The sequence below is a fragment of the Pholcus phalangioides genome, unplaced genomic scaffold (assembly GCF_987345545.1).
Source record: "Pholcus phalangioides strain wild (caught in Gottingen) unplaced genomic scaffold, Ppha-v1.0 ptg000020l_1, whole genome shotgun sequence".
NCBI classification, from domain to species: domain Eukaryota; kingdom Metazoa; phylum Arthropoda; class Arachnida; order Araneae; family Pholcidae; genus Pholcus; species Pholcus phalangioides.
In genome coordinates this window covers 9,233,584-9,252,214 of record NW_028301613.1, presented here as the reverse complement: position 1 = coordinate 9,252,214, position 18,631 = coordinate 9,233,584, and the positions used below count along the sequence as shown (strand labels likewise).

The 18,631-nt window shown below is 41.0% G+C and overlaps 1 protein-coding gene across 2 annotated transcripts in view; it reads right to left on the bottom strand.

The window, feature by feature from the left end:
* The window catches only part of LOC149070949 (suppressor of cytokine signaling 2-like), a 38,592-nt gene extending 29,247 nt beyond the window's left edge, over positions 1 to 9,345 (bottom strand). Inside the window, exon 1 of one of the 2 annotated variants that reach the window (XM_089248306.1) lies at positions 8,788 to 9,345. The gene's annotated coding sequence lies outside the window, so the exon portion shown is untranslated. The remainder of the gene's footprint in view (positions 1 to 8,787) is intronic. The other variant, XM_089248307.1, reaches the window with a different exon arrangement.
* Between the last annotated feature and the right edge of the window lie 9,286 nt (positions 9,346 to 18,631).

The window sequence follows — 18,631 nt, the reverse complement described above, 5'->3', positions numbered from 1 at the left end:
GTTCACGGCCACCGGGTTGGAACCACTGCAATACAATCTTTAAGTAACTTACTTCTGTGCCCTGAAATTTTTACCGCAACGCTCATATTTTGGTTGAGTTGAAAATTGTTTCCCTGCAACGAATTTCCGACTAGAAAAATCTTGAAAACAGCTGAATGTACGTATAATAATAATCGGTTCATTTTTACGCACTCGTTAAACACTAGTAAAATAGAAAGAACTTCAAGAACGTATTTCTTCACTCACAAGATCGTTGAAATTAGGCAGACGATGTACAAAATATGAAGAGAGTTGTCGTTGATGGGTAGCATCGACAGGATTCGTTCTTTAGCTCCCGTCGTCGTCCTTTTGAGAATTCGCTATTGGTTGACGCAATTAAAAAAACACCTATCCCATATTCGCACGTAAATACCTCTCCGTTTTCTTATCGCGCTCATTTAAATTCTACCTACAGACGTTACATGTAAGAAACTTGATTTCGGCTAGTCTCGAGTGGAGGAAGCTGATTTTTCATTCACTTGCGGATTCGTCATCAAATTACGGAGCATTGATAGTTTTAAGGAAACAAGTTGACGCGGTGACCTTTTTTCCTTTTTCTGACTGCTTTGGACGAGGCACAATCTTATGTCGTCACAATCGCAGCGAGTGAGTGTTCGTGGGTTAAAAAACGAGGTATGCAATCGACGACATTGCACAATGCCTAATGACTCAAAGGCGAAATTACTAGCGGCCCACATTCACGGGTTTTTTTTTTCCTGTCCATTACATTGAACAGCTTCACCATCACGAAATTCACAACTCCAACCATTGTTTGATGAGCGACCATTTCGGAACAACTTCGCAACCGATGGATTTCGTTCCAGAATTTTTACATGTCTGGATTCCTCCTCGGAGGGTAGGGCAGAAAATAACTTATCTTGAGAAAGGGCAGGGTCAACACTTTTTACACAATAAATTTACTAGAAATCAATGTGAAGGAGAATCAATGTAAAAAATGGATATCGGTGGGGGTGGTTCCTTTAGTGCAGTGGTTCCCAAACCTTTTTTAGGCCATGCCACACAAAAGCATCAGTGAAATCCTGATGTAAGGCCCCCCCCCCACCCCAGTGAAACTTCATTGTTCCATAACAAGGGTTTGTTTTTTTTTCAAATGTAAGAACCATAACTTTTTGCTCCTTAAAATTCAAAACCAAGGTTCTTTGCTCCCCTAACATTTCTGCTTTTACTTGGTTCCAAAACCAGTGGTTCTTAATCAGGAGTCCTTCTCGGAGAGACTTCAGGGGGTCCGTGAGCATGGATGAAAAAATAACTCATTGGTTATACACAGAATACGTGCATGGGAGGTCCGTGGACTTCATTTTACTGACACACATTTTCCATTGAAATACAAAACATTAAGAACCCTTAGGCAAACCCCCTTCCGCTGAAAGAGAAAAATAAAAGGAAGAAATCGTTTAAAAATTTTGAGCTGATTGAGTTGTTAAAAAAATTTTAACTGAAAGAAAAAAAGGGGTTCCAAGCCTTCTCTCATAGAAAAACTCAAATTGCCCCATGTTGGGAATCACAGCTTTAGCGTATAAGGTTGTGCCTTTTTTTATTACTGTTAATAAGGCACAAGACATACATCGATAATCCGGCCGTGCGCTAGTCCGGCTCGTCAAAGTAAATCCGGTGTTTTTAGGCGGGTTTTCTTCGTGTGTAAGGGTTCCAGTACAGTGCACGCGTTTCCGATTCTGGAAACCCACATCGTCTGTCTCCGATTGGTTAAAAACCCGAATTTCAACTTTTTCGATATTCCGGCACACCCTGGTCTGATACGTGACGGATTAGTGAGAGAGTAATGTATTTTTAAATAAGCCCGAGAGCCGCAACCAGAAATTTCTTTGGAAGAAAGCGGCCAACGTGTATTTCAGGGAGGGGAGGAGGCAAAATGATGGGACAACAGACTATCACGCGATAATAAAAATATATTACTGTACACATTGTCCGTATACAGCACAAACGAGTGGGAACGGGGGGGGGCGACAGGCTCAAACGAAACTTAAATGCTTGAAGGAGAGAACAGAATATGCGTGGGTGTGTCGGACTGCTAATTTCGCAAATGCACCGCTATTCCGCAATTTCAGCCAATTACGTCTCTTCTTGGATATGTGGGTTACAAGGCGGCTTCGTTATGTAAAGTGCTGACAGATTAACAAGCTGTAAGCCAAACAAACATTATTTTAATTCGCGTAAGGGAAAAAAATCAAAATTCCGTAGTTAGTGGCAGCTAGTGATGAAGGCGGTAATACATTTCGAAAAAGGCGAAATTTATACGCTTCACTCATTTGGTGAGATCGGCTTTAAAAAAATACACTAGAAATGGTGTGTATATATACGCACACATTGAGTGCATGTTCTTTGCCGCCCCCCCCCCCCCGGAAAAAGCTGAAATGATGGCCCTGGGGCTTCACCAACTGGTATCTGCATTATTAAGTGAACAGTTTTGGGACCTTTCCCATCAACCGAAATGGTGTAGGTCGTAGACTGGGAACCTAAAGACTGTTCGAACCTAGCTTGAGGAATTTATCGACTTTCTTTTGTAAGCCTAACCCGAAAATGATTTGAAATAATTTCTTCCTTCAATTTTCTTATTCCTCTTTTAATCATTCATCATTCCTTTTAATTTTCTTTGCTGATGCAATACATTTTACAATATATTTTGTTAACTAAAATACAAGTATTTCTCAGCCACCTCGTTGGGCATTTTGTCTGTTGTGGCGATGTATTTGTATAATAAATCAATTAAATATTATAGCAAAAGAATGTAGAAAAAATTAAGACCAATAATAATATATTCTAAAAAATGTAGTTATTTTTTAGTATCTTTTCTCTTCCGAAGTTCCGATTTTTAAATATTTTATTAAATATTACGTCTATTAACGTGCATAATATATATATTTTTATACTATAATTTTTGTTTATAGACGATTTGCTATCTAAAAATTTATCGATAAATTGGGAAAAATAGTTCACTAAAATTTGCAAAGATTTTCGTGATCTGCCTTTAGCTGTTTGAATATTTCAGTTTGTGCTTGCAGTGTATAAATTTGTTGGTTTAAAAAATAAACTCGTTTTGGATTAAAAATAGCCCGATTGCACATTTTTTAAATTTCTCGCGGAACAGCGGTGGAAATATTATCTACCTCGTTTGCACCGCTCTTCGGCGATCCGATACGAAAAGAAGATATCGCAGAGTTAGGCAAATTATCGTAGAGGCTGAAGGAACGTGATTGTGTCTCAAAAAATTACGAAAAAAATCGCGTAATCGCGGTGCATTTGCGAAATATGTTATCGTGCTATCTTAAAACCCGACCCCCCACCCCCAAATACAATACAATAATAATCATACAGGGCTTTTGGCTACTATGACCCTGATCATTAGAGAAACCCTCCCCCCCCCCCTTTCCGAGCAAAAAGTTTCAAGTAATAGAAGACATTTGTTTTGACATAAAAGTTAGGCTCAAGGGACTTGAAAAAAGTTTGAGCGTTGGACACACGAACTAGTTTCCTGCATTAGGCCGGTGTTACACTATAAAAGTTTGGTGAAAGTCCTTTTATAAAACGAAAAATGCAGCAAATAAGGTCAGCGGTTGCATTTTCTAGAATGTAACCAATAACCTTATCGGTTAGATTTTTCAAGTTTTATAAAAGTTTTATAGTGTAATTTTTCAAGTTTTATAGTGTAACACCGGCCTATAAAAGTTTAAAAAGCTCTTTGATAAAACTCGAAAAATTCAACCAATAAGATCACCTGTTGCATTTGCTCGAATGTAACCGATGCGATTATTGGTTGAATTTTTTCCAGTTTTAGAATTTTGATAAGACCTTTTACATAGTCTAATCCCGGCCTTACACTATAAAAGTTGAATAAAATTTCGTTTATAAAACTTGAAAAACGCAACCAATAGGCGGATCAGATAAGTTCACTCGAATGTAACAGATGTGCTTATTGGTTACATTTTTAAAAAGAAAAGAATTTTTATTGAACTTTTATAGTGTAATACCGGCCCGAGGCCGCCATTACACTACAAAAGTTTTATAAAAGTTGAAAAATTCAACCAATAAGAGCATTGGTAACATTCTAGCAAATGCAATCGATCACCTTATTAGTTGCATTTTTCAAGTTTTATAAAAGTACTTTTATCAAACTTTTATAGTGTAATCCCGGCCTAAGGCTGGTATACACACACTATGGCTTACACTATAAAACTTTTATAAAAATTCTTTTATAAAACTTGAAAAATGTAACCAATAAACACATCTGTTACATTCGAGCGAACTTAGCTGATCCGCCTATTGGTTGCATTTTTCAAGTTTTATAAACGAACTTTTATAGTGTAATCCCGGTTTTACTCGAAAATAATAATTGAGATTGTTTCTTTAGTTGGATAACATGACCGTATTTCTAACAACGGCGTAGATTCTTGACCTCAGTACTCTATTCAACACACCGAACCAAACCGGTGTCCATGGAGCTTCGGCTAAAAGTACAAAGAGACCAACAACCTCTCTTTGCGAACACGGAAACCGGTACAAATAAAAGAGATAGTCTGAACCTATATGCTATAAACCTGCGATGGCTCCCCCGCCCTGATCTTTTGTGAGTGATAGCAGTGGCCAGTTCGAAGTAGAATCCAACCGACCGAAATTCCGTCAGATGCCTCGTGATCAAAAAATTCTGAAAGTGCCTCGAGGCACTTATTAATTTCGATCGCTTTTCGTATTGTTTAATACGCATTAATGTAATTTACATAAACACGGCATTATCAGTTATTTCTTTAAATTCCCGAATTATTTTATTTTTTCTGAATTTTTAATTAAATATTATTGTTCTTTCATTAGTTTTGACTTCATTGGTTCCAAATTTTCAATCATTGTGGAGTTTTTAATTTCGGAATTTTCACTAATTTTGCGATTGCTTAAAAATTCAGAATTTTCATTAATTTTTGGAGAAAAAAAATCCACTTTTTTTTTAATTAGCCAATCAAATAATTTTCATTAAATTTCAGAATTTGGCATTATTCAAATTCCGAATTCCATTGAAATTCCGAATATTCATTTATTATATTCCATCGATCGATGGAGGAATAATTTTTCATCAAATCTGAAATTTAATTATTAATTTCACTAATATTCTGGTGTTTCATTAATCTAAGTTATTTTTCATTAAATATGAGTTTTGAAATTATTTATAAATTTTAAATTATTTTCAATCCTTTTAGTTTTGACTTTTCACAAGTTCAAATTTTTCATTCAGTATGGGATTATTTTCCATTAATTTCGGAATTTTCATTCATTCCAATTAATTATATATATAATGATGCATAATCTTTATTTAATTTTATTAATTATGTGATTCATTTTAAATTTGTCATTTTTGTAAATTCTGAATTCATTCATTTTTATCCATCCTAAATTTGCGTTACTTTTTATCCATCTTCAATTTCTATTAATTTATGTAAATAGACCTTCAGTTTTTTTTAATTCCGGAATTTTACTTTTTTTACCTTTACTTCTGAATTTTCATTAATTATATTTCATCAATCAAGGAATAATTTATCAAAACAAATCCGAATTTTCAATAGTTATTTAAATTGTCATCAATCCCGATTTTTTAATTATTTTCTGTGTACACCTTTTTAAATACGGTATTTTAATAGATATTTTTCAGCATTCCCGTGCTCTTAATTTTTAATTAATATTATCTCTTCATTTTAATGCCAACTTTAATCACCAATATATAATATCCAGGCTCCGAGATCCTCCCAAATGTCAAGGTTCCGGGCCCCTTAAAAATCGTTTCGTTCTGAAAACGCTCGTCCAGTCCACAAATAAACCGTTCCAATATGCGTATCCTCTCGCTACGCGTGGGGCATATGTTGACGTCATCGCGCTCGGGTCTCGCGAACGCTGCATGCTACTCAATTTGCGCTTAGCCTTATGAAACTATGTCCTACGAGAGCTTGCTTGGGGACGCTGGATAAGATAATTAAAGTTAAAGATAATAAAAGTCTTTGTCAGGATCCGCGGTGGCCTCGGGGAAGCAATAATTTTTATGGCCTTCAATACAAAGGCAGCGGAACGAGCGTCTTCCTTTGAAATGACCGAACAAGTACGGATTACTTCACGCCGGCTGTGGTTTTTGCGGTTCATGTCCAACAAAGACTTTTATTAACTTTAATTATCTTATCCAGCGTCCCCAAACAAGCTCTCGTGGGACATAAGCTTTAATCCCGTCCTAAAGACCGAAATCGTAACATGTCGCGTAAATAAAACAGCACTGGATCGAAGAACGGGGGCAGGGTTTTTTAAACGGGTTCACCTAGTGTTCAAATAGTGTTCAATCGCGCGCGTAGAACCCATAGAACGGGTTCTCAAACTGTGCGCCGCCAACCTTTTTCAGGGACGCCACGGAGCGTCGGGGGGTCAGTGTTTTGGACTTTTGCTGACAAGGGGGAGGAGGGGGTCAAGAATGGCTAAAAATCTGCTTACGTAATACTTGAATGGCCCCTTATGAGAGTTTTACAATGTATGGGTTGAATGCAGCGTATTATTTTATCCCTTTGGTCCCCCTCCCGCGATATACTAGTCTCCTTCAAAGAAAATTTCTGGCTACGACCCTGCCACATGTCATTGAAAAGTTTTTCTTGCCCATGATTTCAGTGGCGTCGGAGCCGGGGGTGCTTGAGCACCCACGGTAATTTGTGACATGGATCCGAGCACCCCCAGAATTGATCCAAAAATTAAAATTTCCGATATAAAACTAAAGACGAGCACCCACAGTTTCGAAACACTTCCGACGCCCCTGCATGATTTACAAACTTTTTTGTCAGGGGAAACATGAGGTTTGATCCCCCGGCATCAATATAAAATATTGTAAAGGGCCGCAAAATTCCCGCAAAGCCCAGCTCTGACCATATTGCGAATGCCCCGGGCTGGAATCGGATCCGACCCTCCGAGTCGATTTCCCTATTCGAATTTGATATTTTTTCCATGGATCTACAATTCTCGTGCATCGACTCCATATCTTCACAAAATACGAGTAATATTAGTAACGATTGGCTCGTTGCCAGAAAATCTTGCAAAGAAATCAACACTTGGCAGGTTAATAAATCCCTGGGGACGGATACCTCTGCACTGAACCACAAAAAAAATAAATCAATAAATCAATCCACAAAAATAATCAATGAAGCAATTTCTTTTTGGCCCAGAATTCCCCCCCTCCCCAAAACAACGTTAATTTAGCTCTATTTCAGGGACCGCAACTTCAAAGAGTCAGTCCGAGAGGCGAAGGGCTTTTCTTCCCCCCCCCCCCAAAGCACATTATACAAAAAAAATTTACGCCTTATTTGACGCTACGGCGCCCTGGGTCTTTGGGATTTGTCAAGCCCTATCTAATATCCTCCCGCTTTGTAGTAAATCGGAGGCCCCTTCGTAGTAAATCCGCAGTGTTAAAAGCTATACGAGCCATCCAAGACTAATTTGGGAGCCCAGTCAACCATTGATGGCAGGCCATGCATAATGATTACGATTTCCGTGTTTGCATGTTCAATCTCGATTTTTCTTTCTCTCTAAACATACTGTCAGACCAGACAAGACCCCGGACTCTGTCCCTTCCAGGATGTAAGCCCTTTACCCGTGAGGGTTGACACTGGTTCCTAACATTACTCCGGCGCAGCTCAAGGAAGAAAAAAAAAAGGAGTAATTCAGCAAACAATTAACAAAAAGAGGCTCAGCCACCGAAATTAGTTTCCAAGAACACGAGCCAAAAAAAGGTTGGAAATAGTACAGTACGTGTTTGTGGCGTCTCAAGGGGATAATACGACGGGGCAAGATCCCAAACAAAGGCCTTCAAAATCATTAAAAACACTGTATATATTTATTATATTTCATTTGATGTTTAATACTTCAATTTCTGAGAATCTAATATTCCATCCATTTACACCCGTTATTTTGTGTGTGCAACTGCAAGCGAAAACGCAGGGCCTGTTTCGTCATGAGTTCGGGCACTGGGCTAGCAGGAATTTTTGCGTAGCCCTTATGTATTATAGAGTTCTTAGAGGCAGATACCCGTGCCTATAATACAGAAGGCAGGGTCCTAGGTACGTGCCCCGTTTAACCATGTGCGAAACGGCCCCGAGAAAGTAGGTTTACGGCTCCTCAGCCTGAGGTCGAATCAAATTATGTCGCCCTTACACAGTATATTCTTGACCGCCCATCACCGAAATTTGCCGGTGAGGGGTACCTTAACAGCATCATGCCTATTAAATAATGATGTTTTGCGGTACGGTACCTACCCAGCTGAAAGTACCCGTCTACCAGTTTACATACTTTCAAAAACAAATACCAAACTATTAGGTTATGGTGTGGTATCACTAGGAGTTCCCCTCCCCCGAAGAAAGAATAAAAAATCGCAAAGACAGGGCCGCAACTTGATACTTTGTAAACAGGACAAGCACGCATTTTGGTGTCCAGTGGTATGTAAGAGCAGCAGTTAAAAGGTGATTTGCGTGCCCTTTCTGGTCCAGCACCAGGCCCACCTGCGTACAGGGGTCTGCAGGTAGGACAGTGCCGCCGTCCATGTGTACTTGCCCGGGTGGACCCGTGCGTTTAGATGACCTAGCACTGAGTTAGTCCCCTGTAAACAAGTTTCTGACTGCTACAAGATATTTTTTTTATTCCGAGGCCTTCCTGACCTCATCAAATACAGTAATTGAATAGACAGTATTTAAGTTTGATACTCACCGCAAGTTGAGAAGAGTATTATCCAAAACTCCTAGGTGACCAAGAAAGGACGTCGCGGCATAACAAGAACACATTTTAACTCAGGTCCTTTCAGGACACGGCACGCGAGTAATGAGATGGCACGACATGCCGCCTTCGCGAAGAATAACAACAACGTGGTATCACTGACGGCAGGAAGAAGTTTAAGAACATCACAGATCTATAGCCGAATGGAAGAAGAGGTCAGTCATTCTTTTCCACTTATTATTATTATGATCGTAGCACAAACAACGACCAAATCCGCATTTTTCTTTTCCCGAAACGACACGGCACAGGCAGCAGATGCACGCGCAATACAATACAATAATAATTATACAGGGCTCTCGGCTCAAGACTATGTGTGTTTTATCACTCAGTCAGTCAAGTCTTTTTGTCTTGATTCATCACATCATCTCTCTTTTCCTCCTTCCCCCGCCGTCCCTACCAGGAACTCGCTTTCGACGTCGTCCCGCGAACTTTTCCAAGAACAAACGAACGAACCAGCCCCCATAAAGCCAACTGACGTAAGCTGCTTACTACGTGCCTCCTCCGAGGGGAAAGAGGGAAAACACGAAACCGGCGGGCAGACTATCGTCTGTGTCGCCATCTGCCGGTGTAAATTAGAAGCGAATCCTATAGGTGTGTGCTAGTTTATTTTGCGATGTTATTTTTGGATATCGTTTTTACTCTCCCTCTACGTTATGTTGTACATCGACCGATTTTTTAGCGGAATTCGTCGTTGATGTTCCGGGAAGTTGCGGTGGGAAAATTGCTATTTACGTGAGTGAATGGACGCCAGCTTTCACTTTTTTCCCCCCTCCAGCCCCTTACCCTCCCCCATCCTTCTCAGTTGACGATCGATCGCTTTGGGAAAGGCGATTTTAACTCCCAATCTTTCACGACTTGTCGTTCAACGCAGAGCTGCCCTTACTAGACGCGAGGTCCGGTGAGGCCCGGAGGCATCTTAATATTTAGCCCCTTAGCCCCGATTTTATATATTCTGTAAGCAGGGCCGAACTTTACCGGGTGCGAAGGGTGCAGTCGCACCGGGCCGCAGAACGGGATAAAAATAATTTGATTACATTTTTAATTTAACGTTACTTTTGACTTGACGTTAACAAAGCAAATAGCTTAAAATTATGTCCAAGACCCATGATCCCCACAAGGGCTGACCAACACCATCTGTAGTCTACTGATGGTATTGGACTGACAGGGCTTTTTACCGGGACGATTCTTATCACTTTTTGTTTTTTTACACTATAAATTCACTACGATGAGGGCCCGCCAAAGATCCGGCAGCAGAGCCTCCTGTCCTGCCTGGAGGCTCTGCTGCAGGATGTGGGGGGGCCATGCCAAAACTTCTAAAATTCAGGCATGGAACCTTTTTCTCTATCCGTTTTTTTTTCTATCCCCCCCCCCCTCCGCTACAAGCCAGGAGAGTAAAGCATATGGATCTGGTGCCCGGGTTCTGTGTGGACCAGAGGGGGCGCAAACCCTACTTTAAAAATTATTCGAAATTACACGAGGGAGACATAATGCATGTTTGCTCGGCTGAAAGAGTAACTAGTTGCGACCCTGGGTTGATAATGGGTTCTCTAGCTCCAAAAGTACCCCCCAACCTTGAAGTTCTTTGGGGCACACTTGCAATTTTTTAGCTGAGCAGCGGACTATCGTCCAAATTTATTGTCAAATGGTTTTTTTATGACCATAAAACAGAAGTTTGATGTTCATTCTCGGGTGCCAATGTAAACTAAAGGATTGGGATACCATGTTTTAGAGGGCCGCTAAATACATAAAACCGCCCCTGTCTGTAGGAGAGAAGAATCTACATACAATTCATATATTATTACAAATAATTCAAAATATAATCCGAAAGCAATTGAAATTAGGACCTGATAAAAGAAATTGTTTGTGAACTAATTTTGTGAACTTGGAAAGAAAGAATTGAAAATTGGAAAAATAATTGACAGTCACATAATTCCAGAATGGATGAAAATTCAAAATTTATGAAAGAGATTGATATTATATACCGTAAGTGTGTGTGCAGGGCCACTTGAAACGCGGGACCCGGTTCCACCGAACCTGTCGCGCGCACGTCTAAGGCAAGCGCGGACGCCCTCCTAAGAGCCGAATAATGTGGGAGAAATTTAGAATAATTCCCGAAATTTCCCGAAGACGAAAAAATTACGTTTGCCACTCCCCCTGAAATTTTTTTTTTAGTTATGGCTCTAACCATAGTTATTATTATTTAGATTATAATCTCGTAGGGCCCAACTTTGGCACTCCGGGATAAATAAGAATTGTCCCCCTTTTTGTGACTAATCTTTGGTTAGACAGTATTTTTCGAATTTTGGGCTCCTAAAACACTAAAACAACGAGGAACTGTGAATGCCTCACTTTAAGGCCGTAGCGAAGGATGGGGGTCCTTTCCCCCCACCCCTGCACCTAAAATGTGAGAAAATGACAAATGGTCAAGTTCAATCACTCCCTCCGAGAAGAAATTTCGGGATATACAGTATGGCGCTGCCTCAAAATGCTCTTGTGGCTATCGGACTCTGTAATTTCGCAGAACACCGATGGCAACCGAAGCTGCCGTGACAAGTGATTGGATATTTTTAATAGAATACACAAAAACTATGCTTTCTACATAATTTCACTCCTATCTCTCAAGGGTTCTTCTTCAACTCCGGAATTAATTTTATTAATTCCGAGATCCAGATACACTCTTCCAAATTCATCTCAGCGCATATTCCTGTCGCACTGTCTACTAAAGTTTCTCCCCCAGCACTATTGTGCACCACTGCAAAAAATTACGAAAATTTAAATTTCATTAGCGGATTCGACCCAACTTTGACCATGGCCCTTGGGTCAGGAAATTTATTTCTTGGCCCATTGACTCTTAGCTGCCAGGCCTTTCGTAAGCCGCTGTAATAGCCCTGAGGGCAGGACTCGGCGAGAAAATCCTTGCATTCCGCATTCCGCAGGGTTCTTCTATCTCGTCGGGCTTCGAGTATAGAAGAAGAAAACATGTCACACACTGCATGTCTGTGCTCAGAAGTCAATATTATTTAAATGTGGTTTTTTTCAATCAACTTCTAGTAATCCGGCTGATATGTGCTGTATTAGCTGAGCCTACTATAATAAAACAAGGTTCCATAAAAATGTTCCTGTAAAGCCATATAATACCGTACAGTCAAATCTCGATGCCTACAAAAACTTCGAGTTTAGAGTTCGACCCGATTTCAGAGTGGGAAAAAGAAAAATTTATTGAAATAAAACAGTGCTATTTTTTTACGAATATCGTATCACAGGAAAACATGTCAAATTACTGGAGATGAAGGAATTTGGAAAGATAAGTTGTTCTAATTTAATCATGTGTGTTTAATTATTGAATGAGGCCTTTTAGAAATGAACTAAACAAACATATTGTACAGGGTGTTTCAAAAAGAGTCATCCGATTTGAAAAAACCATAACCATTCAGCTTTTAATCCATTTTGATCGAATAATGCATAGGTAGAAAGAGGAAAATCCCGAGTTTCACGCAGTTGCCGACAGGTAGCACTAACGCTCTTCCTTCGGCCGCCACTTCAATGTTTGTCAAGATGGCGACTACACAACCAGTGTTCTAAGCTTCGCGAAGTGTGATTCCGAAACTGTTCATCGTGCTTTTCGTCGACAATGCCCTGGTGTTGAATTTCCTACCGCTCAGAGCATTAGGCGATGGTATAAACATTTCCGAGACACGGGGGGGGGGGGGGGTTGTCTGTTTAACGGAAAATCCCCTGGCCGTCGCCGCACGTCAGACGAAAATGTGGAGCGCATCCGACAGAGTTTCGCACGTAGTCCACAGAAATCCACTCGCAGTGGACGCAAACATGCTCGCAAAAGTTTGGGACGAATTTAACTACCTTATAGACATACATGCCACGCACCCCAAGGTGGACATACTGAGCACCTTTAATTTTGTTTTTAAAAAAACTTTATGATTAGCCATGTAATATAAAATTAATCTTAAGTGTCTATGTCCAATATTTTTCGTAATGTACGCATTTCAGATCGGGTGATTCTTTTCGAAACACCCTGTATTATGGAAACAGGTGTATACATGATACTCGTATAAATGAAACGAACTGTATAAATAAAGTATATACAAGATTATTTTCAGTCAAAAAGTGCAGTGATTTTTGGCTGCCCATCTCTTTTGGTGAGAAAGTCATTCACATTTTGCAAGCAGACAAACAAATCTGCTAAACTCTATTGCTAAATGCTGAATTCTATTTGCTAAATGCTAAACTCTATACTTACTAAATGATATTTTTTAAGTTTCTCTCATTTCCAAAAACTTCCACTTAAAAGAAGAAAACTTTAAGCGAAAATTTTAACACAAATACACCGATAAAGTTCTTCTGCCAAGTGAAAATGTTATATATCTAGTATATTATAAGGAATTAGCGAAAATCATTCGTACCGTGTGAAGGGTTCCCGTTATTATTTTCGAACAGAAAGGGAAGGCCCACCTGGTAAGGGTGAGCCTAGTAACTGATCCACGAACAGAAGTATACGCGGTGATACCTGGGTACTTGCAGCGCCAGAGGCTTACAGAGAAAGTGCTGTATTTGACCGAAACACCCGGACTTCAAAGCCTGCTGGATAGAGACTAGTAGTATCTAGGCTGGACTCTATTCGAACAGAAATAAGAGTTTTTTTTCTTTCTGAAAAAGCCTAACAGAAAGATTGGTGTTAGAACTTGCCAGGCTTAAATTTCAGATCTTCAACATGATCTTCAAGCATTTGCCATCTTTACTTCAGAATATGGAACACAGATGGTAGCATCCGGGAAAATAATTTTGAAGAGTAATTTCCCTCCTCTCCAAAATTTTAAGGGGTAGCTTTGTGCAAAGAGGGGTATTTTTTTAATTTAAAACGGAAATTTAAAAATATGTACCTGGAATTTGAAGGAGTATTTTCACTCCTCAACGAAATTTGGCGGAATAAAAATGAATTTTTATGCGTGAATCGCGCATCTAGACGTACATCAAGAACACGAAACAAGCACAACTCTAACAACATAAATACGTTAGGGCTATGCATATGCATACACTCGCACAACACGTTTCGACATGTACCGATTCGAAGATTTTTAACAGCTAGCTGATGCAAAGATGAATCTAGGAAAGAGAAAATTCAACGGCCCCTACGGGAATCGAACCCACGTCCTCTCACTTTCCGGATGAGCGCACCAGACTACACAAAGGCAACGATTCTCAATATTCCCTTGGAGCTCGTGTGCGCTGAACGGGACCGTTCGTAGACGGTCGGACCTAACTCAGGCCAAAGCTCATAATTGCTGACACTGCCACCAGATGGCGACTTATCCAATTCGTTAGAAATTCCACCGAGAAATGTATACGAAACTGCATGTTAAGAAGTAGTAATATGTAGGATGTTCTGACCACTACCTTCTCCCCCCCCCCCCACCCCACACACACACATACACACAATCGGGAAAAAGATCTATTTTATTTTTTTGTGGAGGTGCGATAATTTGGTGAATGCTAAATTTTCCTGACTGGAAAGAGGCTAAGCCTAATAGATGATGTTCAGATAACCCCGCGCACGGGCAGAGGTGGATTTCTGGTTTTGCTACACAAATTTTGCCGCCCTTCTACCCAATTATGGTCTAATTTTCTTGACAACCCATTCCTCAAATTGAGCACCAGGCCATCTTAATGCATGGGTCTACCGGCCCGGGACCTCAAGAGGGGATGGGGCTCACAAAAATGAGAACCACATCAAATTTTCGAGAATTCACCTGGTAGGGGCTCCAGAAAAATCACTTGGCCTGGGGGCTCACGATGCTCTTAAGACGGCCCTGTTGGGCACACTGCTCACATCCGCTATCATGCTCACATACGCATAAAACGATGAGAATCGTCCCGGACCCCAGGACTAGAGCCCTGCTAGCCAACCCTTGTAGGAGCCATGACGCTCAGGTCACTCTTTTGATAGCTAACCAGACTTGTTCGTTGCTTTCTAGGTCACTCTTTTGGTCGCTCACTGACCCGGTCCCTAAGCCACCCACTCATTGATTTGATTCCTCGCTCTTTAAATCGCTCTTTGCATCATTGACATGCTTGCATACTGTTTTCATCACTCACATACTTGCCCACGCTCTATGTCACTCTTTTGGTCGTTCACTGACCTGGTCCCTCGCTCTCTAGACAGAAGCGGATTAATGGTTTTACCCTATGTGTGCTACACAAATTTTGCCACCCTTCTCCCTTTCTACGAATTTTCTTGACCACTCATTACTCAAATTTAAAACATTATTTAACATTTAAACTCATTACTCAAATTTACCGCCTCTCCGAACTTGCTGCGGAGGCCGCTGAGCCACCCTCCCCCCCCGTAATGATCCCGTTCTACGCAAGCGGTCTCATTTCCAGCTTTCGCTTAATCAATTATTTATCCCGTATACGTATAGGATAATTCTAAACTGATACCCCATTTCTATCCGTTATTACGTATCGAATTTCGTACATGTCGTACCATTCTCATGTGTGACGACATGTGCTCGGTCGATATGTGTTCGTCATTTTGTGCATACAGTGGCGTGCATTTCTCGTTGGTGCTGCTTTTTTGAAACGCTATTTTTCTTTTCACTCTCTTGATTCTTATTCTTTTTCCTCGTGGTTATTTATTTATTTTGTTTGCTTTCTTTCTTTCTTCTCGCGGCTAGTCCTTTTATTATGCGAGATAATGCTTTTTTCAAGGAATTCCGCATGAAATACGCACCTGCGTCAGATAAAACTGTCGCAGTGGTGCTAATCCAGCCACACACACATACAAATCACACACCTTTTTTTTCATCTCTTCTTTCTACCACAAACCCGAATTTCGAAAGAAAAATATGCACAACAATAAATAAAGTTTTCCTCTTCTCGCAGTCGGATCATTCGATCCGCTCGTTTCTTTATAAATGCACTTCGCAATGTGTGTGTGTGTGTGTGAGCGTGTGTGTGTATATAGGAGCTCGTTATGGCCGTTCTCCGACAAATTTCGACGAAGACTTGCCTCAGCGGTGAAAGAAATAACGAGAAGTGAACGGCGTCTCTGGCTCCCAAATGTTTCGGAGCCGTAATCATCCTCCTATGTTGCGCAACTTCAATAACAAGAAGATCCTCGAAGAAAACATGTCTTTTATTTATTTTATTTTTATTCGTTTTATATCCATCCCACCTATTAATAAGAAAAAGAAGTGTAAAATAACTAGGATCACGTCACGCAAAAAAATAAAAATGTATCTACTACTATACACAGTACATGTACAAGTAGTATACTCTTCTTAATAAGCGGAATTTTTTTTTTTACTTTCGGTTTAGAAAAAGACTTTTCTTGGAACAAGTAACTGGTGTTTCTCGATAGCAAGAGACACATTTTGGGAAAAGTTATGCCATTAACTTTATGGCATTTCCTCCCACCGTTACCGTGGATTGTGTCACGAAACGACTTTGGCCGGTCCTCCTCATGATTTTTATAGATCTTTTGTGGAAGGGCTGATCTTTAGCACGCCCCACCCCCTCGCTGGACTTTCCACGGGCCCCTCTGTAGTAAATATAAAGCGTGAAAAGACGAAAAATCATAATCATCATTCCGGACCCCTGGGCTGGAGTTCTGTCAGCCCATGGTGTCATCATACTAGCACGAACTACGGACTTCCCCGAGTTCACTGTCGCTATCGTCCAGGGCGACATTATAATTATTCTAGTCAAACATTGCTTTTTTTTTCCAACTTTGAGGCACAATGCGAGTCGACCTCCCATTTGAAAAAGCCGAGCCCGCAAAGAACAGGCAGACCCCTTTAACACGATACTTACATAACACGAAAATTCAGGCATTTGCCATTTTCACTTCAAAATATGGAAGACAAATAGCTGTATCAATACGAAAAAAGCATAACTCATAAGAAGTTATTATTAAAACCCTTCTTTTGCGAACACCGATGGGACATAAAAAATTCACCCGTAAACGAAGGTGACCGTTATTCAGGGGTTTGAAATGCATACTTCTATTATACAAGGGGAACTTATTTGGCCGTAAAAGAGTGGTGACCGTTGCGAGGGGTTTTTCACTGTTTATCAGGGAGGGCCACCTACACAACACACAAAACAACACGTTCCGGCATGCACCGATTCATTATAAGTTCCCCCAGAGGAATGTTTACGGAGTGCGTGTACAGTTTAGTAGTACCTAATAGGCAAGCTTTTCTAATACTCAGGACATGGTTTCATACCACTAAAACCGCTGTTCCAGCAGCATTCCTAAGGCAGAGGACAGTGTCGTCGCAACGTCGGGTAATTTATCCCAGTCCAGCATTCCTAAAGCCGTGTTCTCCTAGGAGCAGGAGCGTGAACCAAATAGGACCATTTTGCGTCGACAGAAACGTGTAGCTTTATCACGCTACGCTATTGTTGTTTTATGGCGTCGTGCATCAGCGATTTTGTCATCTGCATCGATTCAAGAATTGATTTCTGTGAGAACATAACAAAAATGCAGAGAAGATCGGCGAAATAAGCGGCGTACCATGCCTTTGAGGGTGTGAACATGGTGCGTCCGTATTTACGATTCTAGAAACCCGCGTCGCCTCCGATTGGTTAAAAACCCGAATTTCAAGCTAAAAAAAAGTTGAAATTTGGGTTTTTATCCAATCGGAGACGACGCGGGTTTCCAGACTCGCAAATACGGACGCACTACGTCCGCATACCCTTACTCATCCAGAACCTGTCAGTCAATCACGCTCGACGTAGAGCGCTGAAGTGAGGCGTCTTGCGCTCTGCAGGAAAATATTCATACTGCTTTTCTTATTGGTGAGTGGACGACGTTTCCCGCTGATTGATTTACATTGTACGCTGCACAAAAACCTACTCCTAGGAAAACAAGGCTTTAGATAGGCTGGACTGGGCAGAACTGTGGCTCAAGTCCTGTTTTCCTAAGAGTAGGTTTTTTATGCTGCGTACAACGTGAATTACCCAGCGCGACACGTTGTCCACTCACCGATAGGAAAAGCAGTATGAATGTTTCCCTGCAGAGCGTAAGACACCTCACGCCCGCTTTACGTCGAGCGTGATTAGCTGGAATGATGGATGAGTCAAAGGCGTCGTACGCCGCGTGTTTCGCCGATCTTTTCAGCATTTTTGTTTTGATCTCACCGAAATCAATGCTTAAATCGATTTATATGCAGACGACAAAATCCCTGATGTCGCTAGGAAAACACAATCATGTTGCGTGATAAAGTCACACGCTTCTGCCGACGCAAAAGGTCCTATTCCGTTCACGCGGAGCGAAAAATCTACTCCTAGGAAAACGGGGCTTAACGCTTAGGATGCGCCACCGTACTTAAGCTACATTTTGAATCAGTCCAGCATATTTTGCCAGCAATGGGTCCTATAATTTATATCTACATTCTTGACCCCCATAGCGCTCGGCCTATTCCGCATGGGCAAGTGGGGAATTCGCACTGGGCCCCAAAATTTAAACGCCATATATTCACAGACTAACCAATGACCTCTCACCGTAGTAGCAGGGGCCCAGTGCCGTCTGCATGGGCCCACTCGGGCACGGCCCGGGGGGCTTCAAGAGAAGAATACGAGTCCTTGTGCAACAATGAGATCTCGTCGAAATTTTCCAGAGTGAACATGCAAATTTGCGGGTCTAGGTCAATTCGTCGCGATCAACTTGTCGCACGACAATTCGTCGCAATCAATTTGTCGCAGCGTGAATTCGTCGTGCTACAAACTCGTCGCGGTACAAATTTGTCGCAGAGTC